At 35.3% G+C, this 21,920-nt stretch overlaps 2 protein-coding genes across 3 annotated transcripts in view; one reads left to right on the forward strand and one right to left on the reverse strand.

Annotated features, from left to right (window-relative positions):
* Positions 1–21,920, reverse strand: part of LOC106872342 (xaa-Pro aminopeptidase 1) — a 127,320-nt gene that overhangs the window by 79,423 nt on the left and 25,977 nt on the right. The window lies entirely within an intron of this gene.
* Positions 1–21,920, forward strand: part of LOC106875976 (uncharacterized) — a 133,719-nt gene that overhangs the window by 226 nt on the left and 111,573 nt on the right. Inside the window, exon 2 of one of the 2 annotated variants that reach the window (XM_089347346.1) lies at positions 5,644–5,698. The exons of the other annotated variant lie outside the window; for it this stretch is intronic. The gene's annotated coding sequence lies outside the window, so the exon portion shown is untranslated. The remainder of the gene's footprint in view (positions 1–5,643; positions 5,699–21,920) is intronic. 2 annotated transcript variants of the gene reach the window in all.

Raw genomic sequence — 21,920 nt, forward strand, 5'->3', positions numbered from 1 at the left:
TATCGTTTCTCTTTACCAACTCTCTCGTTTGTGTTGACTATTTCACCCCCACCCCACCAATCAAAGGTTTATATATTTTTATATTTATTTTACTTGTAACAACACTTAGTAAGAGAACGCCTTACATAGTGAACTTTTTAACTCGTTTCAGGTGATTTGTTTTCTTTCAGTGTTTTAAAATATGCATTTATAAATATGTTTTTCAAAAATGAAAAATCTAAAGAGGAAAAAGAATGCTTGTTGACTAACTTCGTTGAAATATTGCTGTTCTCTTCCATCATCAGTTTTGATAATTGAATTGCTATGGCTAAAAAGAAAGACGAGATAGTCATTTAATTGCAATAAAATTCTGTTTCATATAATCTTAATTCGTTAGTTTTTCAACACAAAGTAAATAATTTGTTTTACTTTTTAATAGCGGACGACTTTTCCGTCGATCTTGCTATGATTAGGAATGAGGGGCGAACTTTCAAGGAATTTTCCATTGTTATTCCCACATATCTTCCCCCTTTCAGCTCTAAAGCCACGACGACAAGATTATTTTCACAACAACATATGGAGTTGCGACAGTAATCTGTTGAAGTCTTGCAATGTTTTATCTTGCACAAGCCTAACCTAATGAATACTGTGATCCTTTGGGCTGTTTAGTCTCATCCTAATACATCAAACCTGACTCTGGAAAGTTCAGACCTTGGAATAATTTTAGCTTATTTACATATGCGTGATGCGAAATGTATTTTTAACTTTGTTATTATTGTTGTTTCCATTATTCATTCTCAGTATGTGATCATCTCCCTCCAGAAAGTTCTACTCTGGATTAATAATATATTAGTAATTGTTGTTTTATACATTTTAAGTATTAGTATTTGAGAATGGCTTCGACGAGCACCTATTTAGCATAATTATCAAGGCACACACATACACATATCGCTCGCTCTCTCTCTCACACACACACACATATATATATATATATATATATATATATATATATATATATGTATGTATGTGTGTGTGTGTGTGTGTATGTGTAAGTTGTCCCCATTTAACTGGACTCAAAGGAGAGGGAGTGAAAATTTAAAAAAAAAACGCTTTTAACTAAAATTAAAGAAAAGAACACTTCTAATAAATGAGGTTACTTAATTGATAACTATCATCTAAATTTAGAGACCCTGGAAAGCAGTGGCAATATTTTCCTTTTCTCTGGTCAATAATATATTTGTATTGCACCATCCGTTGCCATATAGCAACTAATAAGGAGGAGGAAGAAGACTCGAAGGATCTTTCTGGACGTGGTTGTCAAGTGACACTTGGGGGTGGTAGAGGGCGGGAGTTGAATCTTCACGCATTATATAATTATAATGTAGCAAACAAAAATTTGTGTTTCCTTATTGTTTTTCTTGCATCATACACTAAAATAATTTGATAGTCATCATTGAAATCACATTCATAATGAAGAAACAAAAGAAAACATGCTTTTGCTGATGTATTTTAGAGACCTGTAACATTTCTCTTTCTGCGAATTGTAACAAATAAACAAGTTGTTTCTGTCTTTGAATAAAATACATTCTGTTTCTTTTTTTATTCATTGTAACAAAATATATGTTAACTTTCAGAGAAAAGGATGTGCCGTTCTTTTTATTATTATTTTTTTCTTTTTGCTTTACTGTATAATCCACTACGACAAATTTTCTTCCAAAATCATTTATACGGAGAAAAATTATCTTTAACTTAATTACATTGTACTCTAGTCGCGTCTTGATTAATGTATGAACTTAGATGACAATTTGGAGCCCAGGCCAAGAGTAATCTTATACGTTTCTGCTAATCCCACACATAGTTTTACTTTAACTGGATGCTTTATCCAGTTTGTAACTGTATAATTTAAAGTATGAGCATTTAGGAGACAAGATGATGGGAAATACCCTGGTCTTTTAATAGTACTTTTCTTTATACACACATTCACATACATATATATACATAGATACAGACGTACACACAGACAGACTCGCGTGCGCGCACATACTCTTCTCACCTGATAATAAAAGATAATTATAAATATTTTGGTTTTTCTTATTCTCAAAGATAACTTTTTCTTTATACAATGAATACATATTTCATCGTTAATATCATAATTTGAAACTTGCATATTTTTCTGAATTCATAAAAGCTAAAAAAAAAAAAAGGGAAAAGGTGGGAGAGAAAGAACTGAGATTGTTAATTGGGATAAAAACAATAAACTTAACAATTCTACTTCAATATATAATATCAGCTTCTATAATATACACTAATTACTCGATTCCACCCATTTATTAACTTTCATCGTATATACGTATGCATATGTGTGTGTATGTGTATACATATGAAGATACATAAATTATATACATATATATACATACATTATATATGTATGTATTATGAATACATTACACACACAATTTGTGTGTGTGTGTTTGTGTATAATACACTCACACACGTACATAGAGTCCAACCCATGCCAGTATGGATCATAGGCGTTAAATGATAATGACACATATGCACACACACACACACACACATTTTATATTACACGAAAATAAAATAGGTGTTACTCTACTGAAAATTATTGAGTAATCCTTCAATTTTGTGTATATATATCATACATATATAGATTATATGTATAGGCATATATTTCTATATACATATAAAAATGCCTGTGCATATATATATATATATATATATATATATATATATATATATATATATATATATATATGTATTTATATTTGCATTCATATACTTATATATATATATATATATATATATATATATATATATGCATGTTGTAAATTAATGGGCAGATAGAAACAACATGCTACTAAATGAGGAAAAATTTGGAATTATATACTTTAGAAAAGAGAATGTGCTTGAACAACCACACTATCTTCCTTCAGGAGGTTCACTCATGAAATTCAACACAGACTTAGGTTTAATTGTTGATAATAACTTCAGCTGGAGTGCTCACATCAAGAATTAAGTTGATAAGGCTTGCAAAGATGTGCTCCTGGATCCTCAGAACTTTTCAGTCTAAAGAGCCTGATGTTGTGGTCCTCCTTCACATAGTCACACTTAGAATATTCTTTCCCCTTGGCTAGTGGTCTCCTCATATCAAACTAAACACTACAAGAATTAAAGCACCCAAGGTAGAAATTGCAAAAGTACTAACCTTGATTATTGGGACCATCTTAAAATATTGAAACTCTTTTCTCTTGAACACCATAACAGTGTGGAGAATATTTACTCAACATTACTCAAATAGGACCCTGTGCTACATGCAACTCAGGCTCATAACACATAAGCACATTGCAACACAATTACTTTTTCTACAACTATCCCTGCTCTATTTAATATGATCCCAAAACAAATCAAAGAAAAAAATTCCCATAAACCTTCAAACAATATCTTGAAAATTTCTTCAAGGAATGGCATACAAACCACTTTTACCTGGATGCATCTCAGCCAACAACTCCTTGCTTAAATGGGCAGTGATACCACAAAAATGACTTAAACTTAAATTGGCTTAACAGATTCTATCAGATGATGCTATTATGTTAGGCATGGGCTTGATAAGCTTTGGCCAAAACATCTAATATACATAAGTTAAACACACACACACACACAGAGTATATGTGTGTGTGTTTTATATGTATATGTATGATATATATATAGTTTGTGTTACATAATAAAATAAGATATCAATCATGGGGTTCTGGGTTCCATCCCATTGTGGAGATTGTAAATGTTCAAAGTTCTTACATTGTCACACTGATTCTGTGTTGTGATAAACATATTTATACTATATTGCAATTAGTCGAATTTCCACTGATCAGATAGCTAGAACTCTAACTTGTGTAACCCAACAGTATGTATGTATGTTTATTGGTGATGCTACTGTTGACTTGGATAATGATGGACAGTAAGTGTTCCAGTTGTTTGCTAGACGGATTTGGCGTTAGTGGTTGAGAACTCTACAGAAAATTGTACACATAATGTAATCTTCACATGAGCTCAACTTGATTAAGCAATCCATGCAAAAGATTTTGAGTTTTCTTCTCTCCATTTTCCTTCGTATGCCTTGGATTAAGCTGAGGTTATGGTAGAAAATACTTGACCAACATGTCGATTTGTGGGATCGAACGCAGGGTTTCATTATTGTCAAGAGAACTTCTTAACCAACAGGCTATGAGATTACTACACACACACACACACACACACATATATATATATATATGAAATAAATGTATTTGTTGAAAGATTTTAAAATTCCCATCGATAGAATTTTATTTCCTATTTCCATTCTTTATATCACACTATGTATTTATGATTAACCGAGTTAGCTGTCTGCTTCAGAATATCTCATGCAGAACATATTGGAATTGACTTGTTATTTTGCTTTCGAGTTATGATATAAAAGTACATTATATTTAAATTATCGAACTGTACAAGTGGAAATTTTAGAGTTATCTCCCGTTAGCATATTTACATACCTGCCAATTGATAAATTTACATTAAGCACGCAAAGCGAAGTCGGGTCAATTCTTTCTTGTTTTTGTTTTTCTTCTTTACAATCGCGACACCGAATGCTGGATCTTTGGATTTTATATACACCACTTTCCTGACAATAACGTAATTTCATTCTGTTGGAGTAAAGTATTTTTTTTTTCTGCCTAAACACGAAGCAACTAAGGTCACCATTGTCTCGATCTCCTAATTCTTATCTATCAACGATGCTTTTTCAATTTATGTTACTGTATTTAATGCTTGTAAAATCAAATTATATCTAAAAGAATATTTCTTGGAAGACTTTTATTTTAATTGGCAGTCTTGTATTTTGGATTCAAAAAAAAATTTCTCCGCCCATGATACTGGAAATCAGGCAAACGAGATTTCTTTTCATCTGTTTTTTTTTTTTCGTTCTTTCCATCTTTAGTTTTATTTTCTTAAATCTAGTAAGTAAAACTTAACAACCATTACTTAACATGAATTTTCAAATAATTCAATTTCTATTTGAATTATCATAAAACGATATGGCAATATTTTAATGTGGTTACGAGGATGGGGCTGACTGAAAGCCCTTACAGACTGGTAAATTGGTGTGGTTGACATCTGGAAGGAAAATCAGTGAGAAAGGGAATTCCGGAGGATCGACATTCTGCAAAGAAGGATTGGAAGAAGTGGTTAATGTGGGGTTTGGGTGGTGAGACACAGAATAACTGACGAGAGGAGAAGGTTTGGGTAGATGTTTATAAGTCATTAGCTCTGAGTATCAAAGGCTCTTGTTAGTACTCATGAAAGATCTTGGATAAGGGTGATTTAGAGATCGGGGTGTGTTGGTGAGTGACTCCTTGCCAATTAGTTGAATGGTCTTCTTTTGGATGCAGCCTATATGCTTTTGGGGCGGGGCGGGGGCAGTATCTTATTGTGTCTCATTTGTGCTTCGTAGAAAGTTAACAGTTGTTCAAAGAAAAAGTATTTATGGACTCTGAAGACGAAGACTAAATAATATACCAGGTTCATTAATTTCTAATTATAACTTTTTAACTCTTATTTGCAATTGTATTATCCAAAATATTCATAAAAATATTTGTTTTTATTGCTTTAACTTAGCACATCACAACTGTTGCAATAAGACTGAAATTCCTGTTTCTATGAATTGAATAACGTGACTATATTCTTACCTTATTTCAAACACATTTCATACGTACACTACTTTTATTTTTAACATTGCCAGTATAGTTTTAAAAAGTTATGATAATGTTAATTTTTCTTTATTCAGATTAGAGTATTAAAGTTGGTGTTAATTACTAACCCAAAGCTAATGTTTTCAAATCTTTCTACTGAGCAAGTGATATAACAAACCTCAGTCAAACATTCTCTACTTGGTTATGTGATTGTCATCTCTTACACTATTTTCCAATAAATCCATGTAGCTGTTAGCATCCAACTCATGTTAACATGATACAACTATATATAACACATCACCTAGTTTAATAATATCATCTGGTCTTTAAATGTTTTTTGCAGACTCACTCTTTGCAAGCATTTGGACCAAACCCTTGTTTCCCCCCACCTACCTTATTTCCCCCCTACTCCCATCCTCAAGCCTACTGTAAATGTTCGGGATGGGCAGCAGTGGCATAAATCTCACCAATTTGAAAGAGCCTGCAAAGGTCTTGACTAACTTATTTACAAAAAAAAATTCTTTCTTTAGATCATTAGAAAAAAACATTATCTCATACCAATTTCATAGGAGTTACTAATCTACACTCTATATTTTAAGAGTTACTTGAAGAGCAGCCTGAAAAGTTTAGCTATTCACTTTCTCTCTAAAGGACCAAGAAACAGCTTGGTCTTATTCACTCTCTTTCCATATGTTTAAGTTTCAGTTTTTAGGTTTTGAAGTAATTTTGTAATAGATGCTAAATTGCCTACAATTAGAACCTTGCATATGACTTGTTCAGGAATGTATTGGACCTAAGTGGTAAATACTCAGGTATTCAATGTCCTTAATTTTAATGTTATTTTTAGGCCTCATCATCTGTATCTTCATAAAAATATTTCTAGTGACATATGACTCATAGAAGTAAATACCTTCCTAAAGTATCTAATTGGTTCACTTTTAAGCATTCTAACTGTTCATATCCAGCCCAGATCTGGACTCTCTCACCTTTCCTACAATGTATGTCATTATGGAAATATACAATCTCATCATTAAAATCTCAAAGGTATGAGATAACGCACGATTAATTCAAAAGAATGTGAATAAATAAGCATTAAGTTAGATACAAGAGTTTCTTGCTTTCCATCAGCTACACTTAAATAATTACCATATTTTTAAAACAAGCGCTTCTGTTCATTTCTGAATCCTTTCAATTTGATATGTTATATATAATATGTCCACTCAAATTTTTTTTTTACTTGGCATGCAAACAATTCTGCCAACTCACACATTCCAACTATATTAATAAACTTAATCCTCTAGTCTCGGGACTACCTTTTTCCATAAGTTACTTGTATCGATTGTCTATTCTTGTGACTTTTGACACTAAAACAGTTTTTCTTTCAGTTACTTAACAAAAGTTCCATGTCTTTATTCTGTTTTTGATGAGCACCAAGAACCACTGGAGAATTAGTACACAATCAAGGAACTCTGTGTATTTTACCTCAATCAAATTATCTTGGTGGAACCTATCTTTTCTCGAGCTATATTCATAGAAAGATTTAAAATCTTTGCTAAAATTTTTGAAATTATTACTACTTCTGCTGCTTTTGGTAATGAAATGTACCATTGTGATGCATATGAATGAAGACAGCTGCATAAAAAAGGGTCAAGCTCTAATTGTGGAGAGTACCCTGTGGAAGGAGTAGACCCTGGAAGACATGTGACAAAGTGGTGAGAAAAGATTTTTGGGCACTGGGCCTCACTAAGGAAATGACAAAGGACCATGCGATGTAGCGATTCGCTGTACTTGAGAAGACATGTCAAGTTAAGTATAATTACTGTCTTCCACACATACAGGCTTGTCTTTTCAGATGCCAGTGCCACATAAAAAGCACCCATGCCAGTGCTGCATTAATGCATCTTTGCCAGTGCTGTATAAATGCACTTGTGCTGGTGGCACATAAAAAGCATCCAGCACACTGTTAAGTGGTTGGCATTAGGAAGGGCATCCAGCCATTGAAACCATGCCACAACAGACAGTTGGAGTCTGGACAGCTCCCTGCTAGCCAGCTCCATGTCAAATTTTCCAACACATGCCAGCATGGAAAGTGGACATTAAATGATGATCATCATCATCATCATATCAAGGTACCTATTGCAGTTAGGGTAATTGGTCAATGGGTTAAATGTCTTAAGTGTCACAGATGCAGTGCTATGACAGTTATAAGAATACAAACTACGAACCAGTTTCCTTCTTGTTGATAAGCTGGAACTCTAGTCACATTGGACAGCTTTGACACACCTAGAGTCCTTGCCAGTTGCCAGAAAACTTTTGACAAATATGCTATGCCATGCTGTAACCTTCTACCGTATTTCTAAATGCTACATAGTCTCATGATTTGCTTAATGGAAGCTAAGCTAGAAAGAGTTCATTGACCTCCCCGTTCATTGTTCGCTATTTATATTTACGCTATGTTATACTGTTACTAAACTGATGAGTGCGGATGTAATCGGTTGAAGGCATTTGGGAGCTGGGCATTCTCGTATCCAAGACCTTCTCTTCTATTTTCTACTCGGCATTGCAAGTCTTCAGGTAGTTTATTTTACTTTTGTTTATAATTGCTGTACTACTTCAATTTCTGCCTGGCTTACACGATAAAGTTTCTGTTAGTAATTTCTTCTGTGACTACTATTATATTTATTATAACTACTAATACAACTGTCGCTGCTGCTAAACTACTACTATTACTACCACTGTCACCGCTTCCATATCTAGTAGTAGTAGTAGTAGTTGTTGTTGTTGTTGTAGTGGTGGTGGTAGTAGTAGTAGTAGTAGTAGTAGTATCACCACTGTTACTACCACCACCGCCGCTGCTACCATTTTAATGCCTATTAGCTCTCTCAGCCACTATCACAAATGATCTCTCAGGCTACTCCTTTGTCTACTACCAACTCTACTACTTCTGCTATTGCTATATTTTTACTACATCTATCATCATCAGCATAATTAGTATCAGCAATACTAATACAAACATAACTACACCTTGTGAATGCTTCTACTACCATAACTTATCATCAATAAGCTTCTCTTGCTGCTGCTGTGATTATTATTATTAAAATTATTACTATCAATGCTATTATTATTACTATTATAATACTAACTGTTACTACTATCTTAACAGTTATTGTAACTACTACAACCACTACCTGTGCTACTTCTATCAGAACTATATTAACTATTAACTTCATTATTACCTTAACTATTATTATATTGGCTTTGATTACTATTACTAACACCTTCATTCCCCCAGAGCTACTAACTACTTTCTTACTACTATTATCACCACTACCACCACCACCACCTTTACTACTGTTACCATAACTACTGTCACTGCTTTATTTCTAGGTGATACAATTACATTTTGTCTACTGCTACTATTACTACTACTACTACTACTACTAATACTACTACTACTGACAACCGTTATTGCATCAGGTATTGTTGGACTGATTTTGCATGGTAAAGGCATATATGCCACAACTCAGTATCTCTTCTCATCAGTAACTATTAAGATCTCTAGTAAATTTGTCTTTTAAATCTTATTTTTTTATTTTTAGTAATCATTAATTATACTTCTAATTAGTTTCTTTTTTGTTTTGTTATTTCTAAGTTGGGAATTTACACAACTGAGTCAATACAAGTGGCTATTACGATCCTTGGATAGCTAATATAACATAGATGGTGAAGTGTTGGGCAGTTCTGGGTTATCTTTCATTTTCTGTATACAAATTCCCCCTGGGTCAAGCTGACTTTGCTTTCTGGTCTTCCTGGGTTGGGAAAATAAATTAATGGCAGGTTGGTTGTGTCAGACAACATACTTTGTAACCCAAGTTCAAATCCTGACTTTGTCCCTTTTTTTATTCAGACCTGAATGAAATAAGAACCAGTCAAGTATTTGAATCTATTAAATTGTCTCTATCCCTCCCTGAAAGTTGTTGGCTTTATGCCACTGTTAGAAATAATATTTAGCTTCTTTTATTATGTTTTCAGTTCAAGTCTTTCAAATAAGCACACATCTATGAAGTCCATCCATCATCTTGATAATAAATTCCACCTGCTCTTTAATTATATAAGTATTATTCAAGTAGCAAGGTGGATTTAATATGACCATACTAGATAGCAGCTTTCATTCTTATGTTATAATTGCTTTAGACATTTCTAAAGCATTTGATAAAGTATGGCATAGAGGATTGCATTATAACCTGACCAGCTATGGCATGCCTGATAGGTCTTTTCCACCATCTTCTTTAATAGGAAGAAGTCTGAAAGTTGTCATCATTTATGATAGCAATGCAGACATAATTCTGGGACTAATGTTCTTTCCACACTTTAACAATGATTTACCTAACAAATTCATAGGATTCCTAATATCATCCTCATCATCATCACTTAATGTCTGTTTTCCATGCTGGCATGGATTGGATGGTTTAACAGGAGCTAGCCAGCCAGATAGCTGCCCAGGCTCCAATTGTCTGTTTTAGCATGGTTTCTACAGCTGGATGTCCTTCCAAACGCCAACCACTTTACAGAGTGTACGGGGTGCTTTTTACATGGCACCAGCATGGGTGCATTATGCATGGTACTGGCACAAGTGCTTTTTATGTGGCATCAGCATAGGTGCTTTATACATGGCACTGGCACTGGTGCTTTTCACATGGCACCAGCATGGGTGCTTCTTATGTGCAACCAGCACATGCGAGCCTGCAAGACAAAAACCTCTCAGCTGAGAGAAGGAATGGGGGGCCATGGCCATGAAGGACATACCTGCAGGTATGGATGGCCATGATTTTATGTAACTTGATGTGTCTTCTCAAGCACAGCAAATTGCCAGAAGTTTCAGTCCTTTGTCATCTCCTCAGTGAGAGCCAATGACTGAAAATACTTTCTCACAACTTCATCCCATATCTTTTTGGGTCGTATTTGTTAATAATACTTTACAGCCTCACCTCTCAGAACATTATACAGTCATTAAACTGGAATCATGCAATGAGGAAAATAGTGACTTATTACATTTAATGATTAATCTATTTCACAACCATCATGAAATTCATGACCTTCCTATGTCAGCGGATAGGATTATTTTGAAGGAATTTCTTTGTTTTCATAGGCTTTTAGGTCTTAAATTCACACTAAATTTTATATGAACTCCTACAGTGTGACTATTACCAGTTTGGTGGCTTGAATGGGGGGAGGGGCTTATTCAGGCATTCAGAGAAGCTCCTAACACCTGAAACTCTATTGTATCTTTACAAAAGCCAGATATACTAAAAAATGGAGTAGTGCTTCCACATTTGGACAAGTTTCTACAAACATGTACTGTCCACTCTTGTTAGTGTACAGAATTAAATGCATAGTTTAATTAGTTGTGAACCTTTTTTTTTTCTTTCCTTTATCACTCAATTGCTTCATCATCAACAGAATATTGTAAGTCTAGGTGCAGACATGGCTGTGTGGTTAAGAAGCTTGCTTTGCAAACATGTGGTTTCAGGTTCAGTCCAACTATGTGACACTTTAGACAAGTGTAATTTATTGTAGCCCTGAACTGACCAGTGCCTTGTGAGTAAATCTGGTAGATGGGAACTGTAGAAGCCTGTCATATGTGTGTGTGTATATATTTGAGTTAATTTGACAACTGATGTTGGTTTGCTTACATCCCTGTAACTTCTTGGTTTGTCAAAAGAGACTGATAGGAAAAGTACTAAACTTTAAAAAGATAGGTACTGGGGTTAATTTTTTTTTTTTAACTAAACCTTCCGAAGTGGTGCCCTAGCTTGGCTACAGACTGAAACAAATAAAAATAAGATTACTTCTATGATGGAACATGTTTAGATGAACTTCATTCCTTTGCCTTTCCAGTCTTAGAATTATCCATCAGAATTCAGTCTGCTACATTTAGCAAATCTCACTTGTGCTTCCTGTATATATCACAGATATGCTGCCAGTTTCATACAAGTTCCATACACAAATCCCTTCTTCCCTGGAACAGCTGAATTATGGAAAATAAACTCTCTCTCTCTCTCTCTCTCTCTCTCTCTCTCGTTTTGCTACATACAGAACATAACCTAAATCACTATAAATTCAAGGTTAACAAGTACATTGCCTAATGTTGGTGGTTATATTCAGTACAATATTCTTATTGATTCTTTCATTAACTTCTCATTTTTCAATTCATTCGCTCATTTGTTGTCATTAAGTTTGCTCTATTTTATTGTCATCTGTTCTTTTATGACCATTTCATCATATTTTATTTAAATCTTTTATCAATTATTTTATTACTATATTTGATATACTAGCTTCAGTATACTAGTATATCTAGAAGTAACCCTTGATTTCAAGTAAAGCCCTCTCTCCTCAAAAAGGTAAAAGAGATTGTGCTCTTATATCTTACATTAGAAATCCTTATTAAGGAGCTGGAGATGGCAAAATCATATATGACCTGTTTAGATATTTTATGGTATTTAGTTTAGTGCTTCGTTATTCTGAGTAAAATCTCCCTGTGGTTAATACAATTTATATCAACAGTATAATGGAGCAAATGGCAAAGTTATCAAATGCAACTTTATGGGTGGTCTGTAGAAAATATTATGTTGTGCTTTGGGATGTAACACATAATTCTATGCTGTCTTATCTCACCATGCCATGAAGCTTGGACATCAGGCTTTCTCTAGGAAAGTAAAAGAGAGAGAAAGTAAGAAAGCCCAACTTTAACATACTGACCAAGAGGAGATTTATCTCGTGTGCTTAATGCTACAAAAACAAAAATTAATCAGAGACCCTATGGATCTCTCTCAACCAAGAAAAGACCAAGTTTTTAAAGTAATACTGGGTTAATTTGATATATTGCACCCTTGATTTTTTAAATTTTATTTACTTTAATTGGGTATCTTGTCAAATGACATCGATAATATTACTAATAGAGTTATTAATATTTCTAAGTCTCTCTAAAGGATTACTAATAACTTAATTAGAAATAAAGAGTTATATGTATGACCAAGATATGTGGTGCATTGTTACACTCAAGAAGACCTGTCCACCACAACAGAATTGAAATCCTAAAACCAAAGTTCCACATGAAAAGCATTGGTGTGGGTACTGGTGCCACGTAAAAAGTACCCAGTACACTCTGTAAAGTGGTTGGCTTTAGGAAGAGCAACCAGCCATAGAAAACAAGCCAAAACAGACTGTAGAACCTGGTACAATCTCTGGCCTTGCCAGTTCCTGTCAAGATGTCTAACCCATGCCAGCATAGAAAATGAATGTTAAGTGTTGTTGATGATGATAACACTATCTCTCCATGTCATAAGAGACAACTAAAAAGATGAGTGACAAGCAAGTCATCAAGCTGTATATTACTGGTCTTAGAAAAATGTCTAATACATGCCAGCGTGGAAGAGTAGACAAGATAATGATGATTGTTAAAAATGAAGAACTGTTTCTACAACAGATAATAATGATTGCTTCATTAACTGAGCAATAGACTTGAGGTTCTACCATATCTAGTTTAGTATCTTGTTTTTACCCCTCAATTACTTTTGTGAGATCAATCAGAAACTGAGGTCAAGTTAAAACTTCTAGCATTCAGATTACTCTGTGAAATGTAATGCTTGTCTATTTACATTGTTTCAATTAATCATGAATTATTTCATAGCTTTGAGATTTCAATGCTGCAATTGTTTATTTTTAGAACGACATTGTAGGATAGGTGTGAGAGGCTGGGATCTGGCCAGTTGGAACTTAGAACAGGTAGAATATTTGGGCTGAATATGGCTAGTTTGAATGTTGAAGGGTTGTTAATAGATTTAAATGTCCACTGCTCTTTCAAAAGAAGGTTCATGTGCCTAATAAATAAATAATTCTCTTTTCATAATATATTGCCTTAGTTATCCAGCCAGTAACAATAAACTTCATAAATGTTTAATGGGCAGTAACCGTTTACTTTTATTACTATAATTATTATTAATGTGGTGAGCTGGCAGAATCATTAGCACACTGGGCAAAATGCTTGGCAACATTTTGTCCTTCTTTAGGTTCTGAATTTAAATATCAACAAGGTTGATTTTTGCCTTTCTCCCTTTCAGGGTTGATAAATGAAGTACCAGTGAAACATTGGGGTCAGTGTAATCAACTAGTCCTCCCCCTTGTGCTTATAGTAGAAAGGATTATTATTATTATTATTTTTGTCTGCTATAAACATGTCTCATTAAGCCAATTACTCAGCCCCAACATGGCACTATAGCCATCCCACTATTCTCTTGCATATACACACACATACACTTAGGTTCTGAGGTGGTTCTCATCAGTTTATACATCTATTCTTATGAATAACTTTTTATTCTTTACACATCTCACTCACTAAACATATTACGAAAATGGTAAAACTAATGTTTCAAATTTATTTAATTGTTATATGTATTCTTCATAAATTTACTGAGTTAATCTGGCTATTTACCACCTGTACTATATGATTTACAATATCTAGTTTAGTATCTCTCTATTGTTGCTGCACTCAAGTAGTGATGAGAGTGACTTAATGTCTGTGGAACCAATAAATCAAATGACAGCAATGTATTAGTGTTGACTCAATCAACTAAATATATCATTCACTTTTATGAAAACAAAAAAATTAACTTTGTAACTGATGAAAGCTGAAATTCCTATAAGCTAGTGGGTGGTCCAAAGATTATAACTGAAATAATGGTAAAGCTTATAAAGCTTCTGGAATACATCTGTGAATCAGTTTGAATTATTGTCTGAAGCTGTTTCACTTCACTTAGTCTGCTAAAACTCCTGAAATGACATAAATGTCATGATGTCCTGTTTCTCAGTTTTCTGCATTCCAGTCTTAGGTCTCGTCAGATATAACCATTGTTATAGAGTGGTGGAGTTGACACAGATGTTGAAGCAATTTATTGATTTCTCTTACCTCTTTTATCGGTAAAGATTTAAGAAAAATCACTACCAAAATAATTTTTGAAAAATATTTTGGTATTTTTAAGCTCATGTCTGATTATTTGTATGTATGCACATGCAGGCACACATGGATGAATGAATGTGTATGTGTGTCTGTGTGTGTGTGTTTGTATGCATGTCCAAAGTAATATATTTTAGCTCAGAGCTAGTGTCCCAGCTTTAACCAACTCTTCTATTAATACTGCCAATTAATGAAGAAATTAGAAGATTGTAACATAGTTGCAGTTCTACAAGATTAGATTTTACTCTACTAGTGGATAGGAGCCATGCCAATGCTTACACAGCTATAGCTGCATAGTTAAGCAGTTTGCTTCCCAAACATGTGAATTCAGATTCAGTCTCACTGCATGGAACCTTAGGCAAGCATCTGAATCTATAGCTTTATGCTGACCAAAGCTTCGTGAGTAGATTTGGTAGACTAAAACTGAAAGAAGCCCATTATGTGTGTGTGTGCATGCACATATATATCAAAAAAGGATAAAGATCTTTCCTAAGTCATATAGACACGTAGGCCCATTTTCCATGGCACATATATTTTCCCCCTGGGAAAGCATGAAATGAAATGTTTTGCTCAAGAACACGCATATCACCTGGTCCAGGTATCAAAAGTACAATCTTACAGTCATGAGTCCAACACCTTAACTACCAAGCCATGTCCCTCCAGACACATATATATATATGCATATACATATACGCATACATATATTGAGTCATCCCATAAATAATGCAGTTTTTTCAATTTCATAAACTAAAAGTTGGAGTGGGACAGGATAAACTACCTGCATCAACTTACTATAAAAGCAGGTAGCAATTTTACCTTGTCCTTATTCTTAGTGCAAGTTTTGAAGAGTTCAGTTCGATTTTAAGTTATTTTTTCAAAGCTATAATGGAAGTGACAAAGGAGCATATTCAGTACATTTTGCTTTATGAGTTCGATAAAGCTAACAACGCAATGGGAAATGCAAGGAATATTAATGCCATATATGGGGATCAGACAATAAGTGTAAGCCAGTGTCAACGGTGGTTCCAGAAATTCCAAGCTGAAAACTACAGCTTACAAGATGAGCCTAGTCCCGGAAGATCTATAGAGCTCAACGAGGACGTCCTGCAAACCTTGGTAAAACAAAATCTCATTGTAATTGTTGAGTAACTAGCAGAGAAGCTTGGATTTGGTCATTCAACCACTCATCGACACCTGTGTGCCATCAGAAAAAGTCAACAAATTGGGTCAATGGGTTCCTCGCAAGTTTTCCAAGTCTAATCGCACACACAGAGTGAATGTGTGTTCTTCTTAGCTATCACACCTCACGAATGAACTTGTTTTGGACCAAATAGTGACTGGTGATGAGAAATGGGTTCTCTATAAAAATGTCAAGTAATGAAGACAGTGGGTAGGGAAAGGAGAAACATCAGCACCCCAAGCTAAAGGAGGTCTTCACCCACGTAAGGTCTTATCTGTTTGGTGAGATATGAAAGGTTTAGACCACTTTGAACTTTTAAACTCAAACCAAATGGTAATAAAGGAGATCTGCTGCAAGCAACTTGAATGGCAACTTCAGTACTAGAAAAAAAACAACCATCTTTGGTTTCAAGATGAAAGGTGTTCTTCCATCAGGATAGTACTCAGCCACATACAGTGAGGATGACATTCCAAAGGCTGGAACAGTTTGAGTGGGAAACGATACCCTACCTACCGTATTCACCGGACATTGCCCCATCTGATTATCATTTATTCTGCAGTTTTCAAAATCATTTGGACGGAGAAAATATGAACTCTGTAGACGAGGTCAGAACAGTACTGGAGGAGTATTTTGTCACAGACAAATGAATTTTGAAAAAGGGGCCTTGCAAGTCTACCAGATAGATGGAAGAGTATTGTAGAAAATGAAGGACAGTAAGAACTTTATCTTAATTTTGAAAAATAGAAGAAGTATAAAAGAAAAGCGCATTATTAATGGGATGACCCAATAGGTTTGTGTGTGTGTATGTGAATATATATATTTGTATTTCCCCTTGCCTTGGCATCGCATCATGGTTGTAAATGAGTGTCAGTTATACCTAAGAATGTCAATCATATTCAGTCTTCGAAGAGATACATGTCTGGCTTTGGGGGAAATATTATCTTGCTTCTTATCAGGTAAAAGTTAACAAGGACATCTAACCATAGAAAAATCTGCCTCAACAAATTCCACCTGACCCATACAGATATGGAAAACCAAATGTCAAAAAACAGTAAAAACTATGATAAATCTATAATTAATGAAACAGGATAAAATCCAGAATTTGAAGAAACTAATGATGGTCTACATTGACAACAGTTACTCCATAGGAGAGTTTATAGAAGTATTTGCTAAGTTTTGTTGCTGAGAGGCTAGAAGAACCTCATGGTTCAAGCTCATAACATTCTTAGTTTTTTAGGGTTTCTTAAAACTTGTTGGGTTTGGAAGAAGAGGAAATGTGCATGTCCTTTGTAAGCAATGCGGAACCATTGACATTCATGCCATTAATGTTCCTCTTAAACCTGTACAAAAAGACTTGAGCAGAAAAGGTGTTACAGAGGGGTGACTTTCTGGAAAGAAGGGTTAGCACAGTACCTGAGTTGGGGATTGAACACAACTAGGGTGATGAGAGTTGGGAAGAACAATGGTCCAAGAATGATTGAATGGAGGTAACATCAGTCCAATCATTTCTGATGAGCAGAGGCCATTAGAGTAGTGGTAGAAAATGCAGAAAGAGGAGACAGTACGCTTTTGAGCTAGAGGCTGGAGCATGTCTGTGAGTCTGGAGCAACATAAAGTGTCAGTCACTTGGGTGGCCCTTTTCTGGGTGCAGTCTAAGATGTTTGAGAATGAGGAAGTTTTTAACACTTTACTTGCAACATAGAATAGACTTACAGCATCAACTTATATTCTATATTATATTATATTATATTAAACTTGTCTTATCATCATCATCATTTAATGTCTGCTTTCCATGTTGGCATGGGTTGGATAGTTTGGCTGAGGACTGGCAAGCCAGTAGGCTGAGCCAGGCTCCAATCTGATCTGGCAAAGTTTCTACAGCTGAATGCCCTTCCTAATACCAACCACTCAGAGAGTGTAGAGGGTACTTTTTACATGCTGCCAGCAACAGGGCCAGTCAGGCGGTACTGGCTTCGACCATGCTTGAATGGTGCTTTTTACGTGTCACCAGCATGGGAGCCAGTCAGGCAGCACTGCCAGATATTTTAAGCATCTCTGCAGTGATTCCTGATGGGCCAGGGGCTTTCCCTGTCTTCATACCCTTAATTGCTTTATCTACCAAGGTATTGTCAATTCAGATAGCTGGTCCCTCTGTTGGGTCGACATTTGGCAGACTCTCTTTCTCCCATTCATTCTCTTTATTGAGCAACCTTTTATAGTGGCATCTCCAAGTCTCTCTCTTTGCAGCCTCATTAAATGCAAGTGAGCCATCATCCATGCAGACACATTTCTCTCCTATTACATCATGATTCTCTCTCATATACTGTCTTGCCACATGAAACACACTTATATTTATTAATATTTCATCTTTGAGTAACTAAAACCATTGCTCAGGTGACAAACTTGCTCCACATCTGAGATGGTGAGCTAAGACTGCACTGACAAAGCTTTTGACTTAATAGATAAACCTCCATTCTCCAACATTCCATTCCCTAAATACAGGCTTATCAATGAGCTGTCTTTCTCCACTGTTTCTTCTAATACTACTTTTTCCTATGTAAGTTGTTATCTACATCCCAAACCAACTCAAAAGAAGCCAGCAAAGTAGCTTCTACATGGATGTTCAGCCTGCTAGAAATAGCAGGCAAATTTCTTTTAAATCACATCCAAATAAAAAGAGGACACATAAGACAGTGCAGTCCCATACACCCCTAAAACTATAGGATAGTCATGGCTGGAATGCTTTCTTTGACCATAACTTTGCTTGATCAAGGCTGACCTTGAGCTGAACAATAATCACCAACTCAATATTTGTGCCTTGTCTTTCTTACAGTCTCTCATCTTTCAAAAACTATGTACCATACTTTTCTTCACAGAACTGATCCTTTTGGTACCCAGTCCTCACCTGTGTATTCATGTAACAACTACTAACTTGAAATTAGTTTGAATTACATTACTCATCTGAGTTACCCAGTGTAAAGATTTTTCTTCTGTTTAGTCTAAAACATGGGAAAGAATTTTCATTTAAGTTTTCCTATTAATTTGAAAATTTTTATTATTAATCATATTAGAAATCCTGTCATCATCATCATCATCATCATGAGATATAAGGCTAATTATTCCATACCAGATCTCTGCAAAATAGCCTCTCTATTTTTATTTCATTAATACCAAAGAAAAGCTGCTACTTTCATTAACCCTACAAATATATTATTAACCCTACAAATATATTATTAACCCTACAAATATATTATTAACCCTACAAATATATTAACGTAACAGATTTGTAGGAGGTCATCATTGAAAGCCTTTATAAAGTAAATATTATGCCTTTGTTGGTATTAATTAGATTTTAGTGTTGCAAGCTCTTGGATTGAACCACTGAAGTAAGAATAGCCCAAGAGCAAGTTGTCTTAATGTGGACTACATTAACCACAATAAATGTTCTGCTGGCAGAATTGTCAGAGATAGCAGTTTACAAAGTCTTCACAGCAGCTGCAGAATTTTGTGGAAATTCAATTACTTCTGTTGTTGTTGTTGTTATTATTATTATTATTATTATTATTATTATTATTATTATTAAATCAGATTGGAGCCTGATGTAGCCATCTGGTTCACCAGTCCTCAGTCAAATCGTCCAACCCATGCTAGCATGGAAAGCGGACGTTAAACGATGATTATTATTATTATTATACCAAAGGTGGCAAGCTGGTAGAATTGAGAGTGAGTTGAACAAAATGCTTTGCAGTATTTCTTCCAACTCTTTATTATCTGAGTTCAAATTCTGCTGAGGTCAGTTTTTGCCTTTCATCCTTTCAGGTTCATAAAATAAATACATCTTGAACACTGGGGTCAATATAATCATTTTAGCCCACTCCTTTAAAACTGTTGGTTTTGTGTCAAAATTTGAAACCATTATTACTATTACTACTATTATTGTTATTATTATAAGTAATATCAATATTATTATAGAAGGTGGCAAGCTGGGAGAATCATTAGCACTCTGGACAAAATGCATAGCAGTATTATGCCCATCTCTGCATTCTGAGTTCAAATTCCACCGAAGTTGACTTTGCCTTTCATCCTTTTGGGGTCAATAAATTAAGTACACTCCCCACAAATTTCAGGCCTTGTGCCTTTAGTTGAAAGGATTATTGTTGTTGTTATTGATGAGAGTGTGTTGGATTGGCAGAATTGTTAGGGCATCAAATAAAAATGATGAGCAACAATTGTTGCGACTCGTATTCTGGGTTAAATTCCCCAGAGGTCATTTTTGCCTGTCATCCCTCTGGGGTTGATAAGATAAAGTACCAGTCAAGTACTGGGATCAATGTAATCAACTTCTCCCTCCACTCAAAATTGCTGGCCTTGTGCCAAAATTAGAAAGAATTATAATAGTGTGCCCAGCGTCGCCTTCCTGGCACGTGTAAGACATTCGAGCGAGATCGTTGCCAGTGGCGCTGGACTGGCTCCTGTGCAGGTGGCACGTAAAATACATCATTTTGAGCGTGGCCGTTGCCAGTACCGCCTGACTGGCTTTCGTGCCGGTGGCACGTTAAAGCACCCTCTACACTCTCGGAGTGGTTGGCGTTAGGAAGAGCATCCAGTTGTAGAAACTCTGCCAAATCAGATTGGAGCCTGGTGCAGCCATCTGGTTCACCAGTCCTCAGTCAAATCGTCCAACCCATGCTAGCATGGAAAGCGGACGTTAAACGATGATGATGATGATAATGATGTTATTGTTTCACGACCACTTTAAGGGCTTTCCAAAAAACTTGTTACATCAGCTTAAATCACTTATAACCTACATTCTAAATTTCAAACTGCTAACTTTTGACAAGAGGAATTAATGTCAGTGGAATCCACCCCTGGAAATTATTGGAGGAAATAATGCAGGTGTTTCTACATAGCCAGTCAACTTGCTAGAAATAACAGCTAAATTTCTTAAACCACTCCTACTTGATTGGTTTGAGAGAGATTTTGGACAGTTAATATGGTGCCATGCTATAACTGAAAAAAATGACAAGATGGTCATCGTTGGAATGTTTTTAATTGTATATCTTGACCAGAGCTAACTTGAGTTAAACAACGATACCTATAAGAGGAAAAGAAAGGCAAGCCAATGAAGGAACTACTTATGTGATCACTCTATCTGCTAAACAATAGCAGTCAAATCTCTCTAAAATTTGCACACTATCATCTTTAATAAAGCTTGTATATAGGACACTATAGTCCCTAATATGCAAAAAAGATATTGTCACAGAACACCTTTGATTAGAACTGATCTAAGGCTAAGGCCACAGTAACAGTTAACAGTAACTAGGCAGCATTTGAACTCATGGCATGCAGGAATGAACCTAACTACTATATGACATATAGTCTTGTGCTTAAGTATTCCTGCCAACTTGCTGCACTTGTATATTCTTATATCAAATACAAGAAAATAAAAAGTTTGTCAACTGTACTAGATTTTACATTTGATTGAAAAGTAGTGACCTAACAAGGGGAAAAAATCCTACGCTAAGCTGATCGTTTGTCTTAGCTGTTCAGTTATTCTGATACTCTGCTGTAGATATTGCTGTTTAATCATTTATTATTCCTAGTTAGTGGAAGCGCAATGGCCCAGTGGTTAGGGCAGCGAACTCGCGGTCATAGGATCGCGGTTTCGATTCCCAGACCAGGCGTTGTGAGTGTTTATTGACCGAAAACACCTAAAGCTCCACGAGGCTCCAGCAGGAGATGGTGGCGAACCCTACTGTACTCTTTCACCACAACTTTCTCTCACTCTTACTTCCTGTTTCTGTTGTGCTTGTAATTCAAAGGGCCAGCCTTGTCACACTGTGTCACGCTGAATATCCCTGAGAACTACGTTAAGGGTACACGTGTCTGTGGAGTGCTCAGCCACTTGCACGTTAATTTCATGAGCAGGCTGTTCTGTTGATCAGATCAACTGGAACCCTCGTCGTCATAAGCGACGGAGTGCCAACAAACAAATTCCAACTTACAAGTA

The sequence above is a fragment of the Octopus bimaculoides genome, chromosome 2 (assembly GCF_046866305.1).
Source record: "Octopus bimaculoides isolate indiv1 chromosome 2, ASM4686630v1, whole genome shotgun sequence".
NCBI lineage: Eukaryota > Metazoa > Mollusca > Cephalopoda > Octopoda > Octopodidae > Octopus > Octopus bimaculoides.